The sequence below is a fragment of the Paramisgurnus dabryanus genome, unplaced genomic scaffold, assembly GCF_030506205.2.
Source record: "Paramisgurnus dabryanus unplaced genomic scaffold, PD_genome_1.1 h2tg000136l_1_39958__unordered_in_group5, whole genome shotgun sequence".
Classification (NCBI taxonomy): Eukaryota; Metazoa; Chordata; class Actinopteri; order Cypriniformes; family Cobitidae; genus Paramisgurnus; species Paramisgurnus dabryanus.
The window spans coordinates 7,501-15,000 of record NW_027394070.1 but is presented as its reverse complement, the minus strand read 5'-3'; positions in this window follow the sequence as shown (position 1 = coordinate 15,000).

Sequence of the window (7,500 nt, the reverse complement as noted above, 5' to 3'; positions counted from 1 at the left end):
TCGGCCGGGCTTGGGGTTAGAGAGACGAGGGTTGGCTCGTTGGAAAGGTCCGCTCGGGTAGAGCAACCGACCCAAAGGGCGAGTTCATCCGAGCAAAGGCGCCCGAGCTGCGGCCGTGGGAAAATCCGCGGAGGGACCGCCGTATCTCGGCCGGGCTTAGGGTTAGAGAGACGAGGGTTGGCTCGTTGGATAGGGCCGCTCCGGTAGAGCAACCGACCCAAAGGGCGAGTCGATCCGAGCAAAGGCGCCCGAGCTGCGGCCGTGGGAAAATCCGCGGAGGGACCGCCGTATCTCGGCCGGGCTTAGGGTTAGAGAGAAGCGGGTTGGCTCGTTGGATAGGGCCGCTCCGGTAGAGCAACCGACCCGAAGGGCGAGTCGATCCGAGCAAGGGCGCCCGAGCTGCGGCCGTGGGAAAATCCGGGGAGGGACCGCCGTATCTCGGCCGGGGAAAGGGCTAGAGGCTCGCGGGTAGGCTCGTTCGAAAGGTCCCCTCGCGTGGAGCGACCGACCCAAAGGGCGAGTCGATCCGAGCAAAGGCGCCCGTGCTGCGGCCGTGGGAAAATCCGGGGAGGGACCGCCGTATCTCGGCCGGGGAAAGGGCTAGAGGCTCGCGGGTAGGCTCGTTCGAAAGCCCCCCTCCGGCATAGCGACCGACCCGAAGGGCGAAGGCCCCGGACCCGAGGCGCCCGAGAAACGGCCGTGGGAAAATCCGGGCACAGACCGCCGTATCTCGGCCGGGGAAAGGGCTAGAGGCTCGCGGGTAGGCTCGTTCGAAAGCTCCCCTCCGGCATAGCGACCGACCCGAAGGGCGAAGGCCCCGGACCCGAGGCGCCCGAGAAACGGCCGTGGGAAAATCCGGGGAGGGACCGCCGTATCTCGGCCGGGGAAAGGGCTAGAGGCTCGCGGGTAGGCTCGTTCGAAAGCCCCCCTCCGGCATAGCGACCGACCCGAAGGGCGAAGGCCCCGGACCCGAGGCGCCCGAGAAACGGCCGTGGGAAAATCCGGGCACAGACCGCCGTATCTCGGCCGGGGAAAGGGCTAGAGGCTCGCGGGTAGGCTCGTTCGAAAGCTCCCCTCCGGCATAGCGACCGACCCGAAGGGCGAAGGCCCCGGACCCGAGGCGCCCGAGAAACGGCCGTGGGAAAATCCGGGGAGGGACCGCCGTATCTCGGCCGGGGAAAGGGCTAGAGGCTCGCGGGTAGGCTCGTTCGAAAGCCCCCCTCCGGCATAGCGACCGACCCGAAGGGCGAAGGCCCCGGACCCGAGGCGCCCGAGAAACGGCCGTGGGAAAATCCGGGCACAGACCGCCGTATCTCGGCCGGGGAAAGGGCTAGAGGCTCGCGGGTAGGCTCGTTCGAAAGCTCCCCTCCGGCATAGCGACCGACCCGAAGGGCGAAGGCCCCGGACCCGAGGCGCCCGAGAAACGGCCGTGGGAAAATCCGGGCACAGACCGCCGTATCTCGGCCGGGGAAGGGGCTAGAGGCTCGCGGGTAGGCTCGTTCGAAAGGCCCCCTCCGGCGGAGCGACCGACCCAAAGGGCGAAGGCCCCGGACCCGAGGCGCCCGAGATACGGCCGCGGGAATTTCCGCGAGCTTCGACCGGACGTATCTCCGGCGGGCGGGGTCGCACGGACCCGAGGCCGGGCTCGTCGGAAAGCCCCGGGACGGACCTTTCGAACGAGACCGGCCGCGCGTCCGGGCGACCTCCGAGGCGGACGCTAGGGGCGCCGGAGCCCCGGACGAGCGAAAATTCCGCGACCACCCGCCCGTATCTCGGCCCGGGAAAGGGCCAGAGACTCGAGGGAGGGCTCGTTCGAAAGCTCCCCTCCGGCATAGCGACCGACCCGAAGGGCGAAGGCCCCGGACCCGAGGCGCCCGAGAAACGGCCGTGGGAAAATCCCGCGGGGGTAGGCCGTATCTCGGCCCCGGAAAGGGCTAGCGACGCGCGGGTGGGCTCGTTCGAAAGGCCCCCCGCGGAGGAGCCACCCACCCGAAGGGCGAAGGCCCCGGACCCGGGGCGCCGGAGCAGCGCGGTAACGAAATTCGAATTTTCGACCGGAAGTATCTCGGGCCCCCGGGGTCGCACGGACCCGCGGCCGGTCTCGTCGGAAAGCCCCGGGCGAGACCTTTCCGACGAGCCCGGCCCCGAGTCCGTAGGACCTTCCCCGGCCGAGATACGGCGCCCGGCAGTTCATTGGCCGATATCTCGGAAACGGGGCGTCGTAGACGCTCCGTGGTATTGGTGACCTTGACGATGCCGGGTCAGACGAGTCGGCCGCGGGCACGGGCCCGGGGGCGCCGGCCGCCAGAGTCGGGTGGCTCGCGCACTTCCAGGCGGGCCGCTCGCGCACCTCCAGGCACCCCGACCCACTCGCCGAGGCCGACCGAGGTGCGCCGTCCCGGCCGCGGACCGGTCGGGGTCCCCTCTCGAAAGGGCAGTAGTGTGAACAGGTGCCATCGGGTATATAGGGGAAGGGGTCCTCTCGAACCAGGCCTTCGAACCCGCGCGAGCCTAGCCCGGCAAGGCTCACCCTCCCCGGCCACGGGTTCGGCCTCCGTCCCCCTGGAGGTCCGGCACCTCCAGGGTCCCCGACCCTGCCTCCCCTGCCCGAGGGGAGGCCTCCGAGGCGGGCCTGACAGGGCGGCCCTCCCTCCTGGAAGTCCGGTTCCTCCAGGGTCCCCGACCCTGCCTCCCCTGCCCGAGGGGAGGCCTCCGAGGCGGGCCTGACAGGGCGGCCCTCCCTCCTGGAAGTCCGGTTCCTCCAGGGCACACGTCCCTACCTCCGTAGCCCAGAGAGGTGACTCCGAGGCGGGCCTGACAGGGCGGCCCTCCCTCCTGGAAGTCTGGTTCCTCCAGGGCACACGTCCCCACCTCCGTAGCCCAGATGGGTGACTCGATAGCGGGCCTGACAGGGCGGCCCTCCCTCCTGGAAGTCCGGTTCCTCCAGGGCACACGTCCCTGCCTCCTTAGCCCAGAGAGGTGACTCCGAGGCGGGCCTGACAGGGCGGCCCTCCCTCCTGGAAGTCTGGTTCCTCCGGGGCACCCGTCCCTACCTCCGTAGCCCAGATGGGTGACTCGAAAGCGGGCCTGACAGGGCGGCCCTCCCTCCTGGAAGTCCGGTTCCTCCAGGGCACACGTCCCTGCCTCCTTAGCCCAGAGAGGTGACTCCGAGGCGGGCCTGACAGGGCGGCCCTCCCTCCTGGAAGTCTGGTTCCTCCGGGGCACACGTCCCTACCTCCGTAGCCCAGATGGGTGACTCGAAAGCGGGCCTGACAGGGCGGCCCTCCCTCCTGGAAGTCCGGTTCCTCCAGGGCACACGTCCCTGCCTCCTTAGCCCAGAGAGGTGACTCCGAGGCGGGCCTGACAGGGCGGCCCTCCCTCCTGGAAGTCTGGTTCCTCCAGGGCACACGTCCCTACCTCCGTAGCCCAGATGGGTGACTCGAAAGCGGGCCTGACAGGGCGGCCCTCCCTCCTGGAAGTCCGGTTCATCCAGGGCACACGTCCCTGCCTCCTTAGCCCAGAGAGGTGACTCCGAGGCGGGCCTGACAGGGCGGCCCTCCCTCCTGGAAGTCTGGTTCCTCCAGGGCACACGTCCCTACCTCCGTAGCCCAGATGGGTGACTCGAAAGCGGGCCTGACAGGGCGGCCCTCCCTCCTGGAAGTCCGGTTCATCCAGGGCACACGTCCCTGCCTCCTTAGCCCAGAGAGGTGACTCCGAGGCGGGCCTGACAGGGCGGCCCTCCCTCCTGGAAGTCTGGTTCCTCCAGGGCACACGTCCCTGCCTCCTTAGCCCAGAGAGGTGACTCCGAGGCGGGCCTGACAGGGCGGCCCTCCCTCCTGGAAGTCTGGTTCCTCCAGGGCACACGTCCCTACCTCCGTAGCCCGGATGGGTGACTCGAAAGCGGGCCTGACAGGGCGGCCCTCCCTCCTGGAAGTCCGGTTCATCCAGGGCACACGTCCCTACCTCCGTAGCCCAGATGGGTGACTCGAAAGCGGGCCTGACAGGGCGGCCCTCCCTCCTGGAAGTCTGGTTCCTCCAGGGCACACGTCCCTGCCTCCTTAGCCCAGAGAGGTGACTCCGAGGCGGGCCTGACAGGGCGGCCCTCCCTCCTGGAAGTCTGGTTCCTCCAGGGCACACGTCCCTGCCTCCTTAGCCCAGAGAGGTGACTCCGAGGCGGGCCTGACAGGGCGGCCCTCCCTCCTGGAAGTCTGGTTCCTCCAGGGCACCCGTCCCCACCTCCGTAGCCCAGATGGGTGACTCGAAAGCGGGCCTGACAGGGCGGCCCTCCCTCCTGGAAGTCTGGTTCCTCCAGGGCACACGTCCCTGCCTCCTTAGCCCAGAGAGGTGACTCCGAGGCGGGCCTGACAGGGCGGCCCTCCCTCCTGGAAGTCTGGTTCCTCCAGGGCACCCGTCCCCACCTCCGTAGCCCAGATGGGTGACTCGAAAGCGGGCCTGACAGGGCGGCCCTCCCTCCTGGAAGTCTGGTTCCTCCAGGGCACACGTCCCTGCCTCCTTAGCCCAGAGAGGTGACTCCGAGGCGGGCCTGACAGGGCGGCCCTCCCTCCTGGAAGTCCGGTTCCTCCGGGGCACACGTCCCTACCTCCGTAGCCCAGATGGGTGACTCGAAAGCGGGCCTGACAGGGCGGCCCTCCCTCCTGGAAGTCTGGTTCCTCCAGGGCACCCGTCCCTACCTCCGTAGCCCAGATGGGTGACTCGAAAGCGGGCCTGACAGGGCGGCCCTCCCTCCTGGAAGTCTGGTTCCTCCAGGGCACCCGTCCCTACCTCCGTAGCCCAGATGGGTGACTCGAAAGCGGGCCTGACAGGGCGGCCCTCCCTCCTGGAAGTCTGGTTCTTCCAGGGCACACGTCCCTACCTCCGTAGCCCAGATGGGTGACTCGAAAGCGGACGCGGGAGGGTGTACGTGGCGCACCCCCAGGCCGAAGAGAGGTCTCGTGAGCGGACGCGAGGGTGTACGACAGAAGGCCTGGAAGTCTCTGACTTCCAGGGTCACCGACCCTACCTCATGAGCCCGAAGAGGTGACTCGAATGCGGACGCGGGGGTGTACGTGGCGCACCCCCAGGCCGAAGAGAGGTCTCGTGAGCGGACACGAGAAGTACGACAGAGGGCCTGGAAGCAAAAGCGGGTGACTCGTGCACTTCCAGAAAAGGCAAAAGCGGGTGACTCGTGCACTTCCATAAAGCCGAAACGAGGTCTCGTGAGCGGACACGAGAAGTACGACAGAGGGCCTGGAGGTAAAAGCGGGTGACTCGTGCACTTCCAGGGTCTCCGACCTTACGGCGCCTTCCGACGCGGGCGCCTCCTCCCGGACGAGCCACGGGAAGGGCCCCTTCTCTCAAGGGGCGGTCGTTTGAACAGGTGCCATCGGGTATATAGGGATGGGTTGCTTCGAAAGTGGACCTCCAGCGTCCTCCCTCCCTGCGGCAGATCCCAAGAAAGGTCTGTGCGCGTCGGTGTGCGATGAACGAAAAACCGTTAAAAGAACTGGAACGGTTGGAACGGACGAAGGGCGTCTGATGTGAGGCAGCGCCCCGGGCGAGTGTCGAAAGACGGGTAACCCATATCCGCATGCCGCCTAGGCGGAAAGATCCGGCCTGGATCATATCAAGGCTAATGCCTAAAAACTAAAGCTACCTTGGGTGATGGAACTCGGCTACGGCCGCAAAACGATCCGCCCTGGATCATCAAGGCTAATGCCTAAAAACTAAAGCTACCTTGGGTGATGGAACTCGGCTACGGCCGCAAAACGATCCGCCCTGGATCAAGGCTACGGCCTAAAAACGGCAAAAAAAGATCCAAAAGTCCCTGGATCAAGGCGCTTCGGCTTAAAACCTGTGAAAAGATCCGCCCTGGATCAAGGCTACGGCCTTAAAGCTGCTCAAAAGATCCGCCCTGGATCAAGGCTACGGCCTTAAAACTGCTAAAAAGATCCTAAAGTCTCTGGATCTAGGCTACGGCCTCAAAGACACACGTGTTGTGAGATAAGATCCGCCCTGGATCTCCAGGCTACGGCCTCAAAGGTTCGACCCGACCATATATGCTCAGACACGGGCGAACACAAAAGCGTAACAACCCATGTTGGAACCGTCGAAGGATCTCGGCGTCGGCCGTAAAACGGAAACCCCCCGGTCGTCGGTACGCGTGTGGCGGTCGAGGGCCCCCGGCCGCCGGTCGGGCGGGCGCGTGGATAGGTCTCCCGAGCGGTCAAGGAGTCCCGGAAGCCGGTCGGGCGAGCGGCCGGCCCCGGGGCACCCTACCCTCTCGGGCGCACCGACCCCACGCGTTTCGTCTCGGTCGGCGTCCGGGGTTCCGAGACACCCTTATGTATCTGTGTGACAGACGGAGTGGCACACCGTCTGCGGCGGGACAGGGCCGCCGACCGCGATGGAAGTCGAGTGAGGCGGCTTCCGGGGTCCAAGACCCTACAGACAGACGGAGTGGCGACCCGTCTGCGGCGGGCCAGGGCCGCCGACCGCGATGGAAGTCGAGTGGGGCGGCTTCCAGGGTCCAAGACCCTACAGACAGACGGAGTGGCGACCCGTCTGCGGCGGGCCAGGGCCGCCGACCGCGATGGAAGTCGAGTGGGGCGGCTTCCAGGGTCCAAGACCCTACAGACAGACGGAGTGGTGACCCGTCTGCGGCGGGACAGGGCCGCCGACCGTTACGGAAGTCGAGGGGGACGGCTTCCAGGGTCCAAGACCCTATCTGTGTGACAGACGAAGGTGCATCGTCTGGGGCGGGACAGGGCCGCCGACCGCTATGGAAGTCGAGTCGGGTGGCTCGTGCACTTCCAGGGTCCAAGACCCTCTCTTCGTGACCGACGAAGGTGCTCTGTCTGGGGCGGTACGGGGCCGCCGACCGCTATGGAAGTCGAGTCGGGTGGCTCGTGCACTTCCAGGGTCCAAGACCAACGCGTTTGACCGACGAAGGTGCCCCGTCCCCGGGCACGGACGGGGACGGGCCCGGCCTCCGGGCCGCCGTGGAAGTCGAGTCGGGTGGCTCTCGCACTTCCAGGGTCCTCGACCCTATCTGTCTGACCGACGAAGGCGCTTCGTCTCGGGCGGGCCAGGGCCGCCAGCCGCTATGGAAGCCGAGTCGGGTGGCTCGTGCGCTTCCAGGGTCCACGACCCTGCCTTCGTGACCGACGAAGGCGCTCTGTCTGGGGCGGTACAGAGCCGGGCCCCGTCCAGCAGGGGACGGTGGCCCGAACAGGTGCCATCGGGTATATAGGGAAGAGCACCTCGCTGACTCTCCAAGGTGATAGGCTACCGGATCCCAGGACCTCTCGAGCCCAGCGAGAGGCCTCTCGAGCGGACACAAATGCCTCGAAAAAGTCCCTCTGCACTGAGGTAGTGACGATTCTTATTACGAATGGTAAATCATCCAAGGAAGGGACGAACCCGGCTGGCCTCGGCCGTTAAACGAGCCGGCTTCGTTCGGCCGCTAAACGAACCGGCGTCGTTCGGCCGCAAAACGAACCG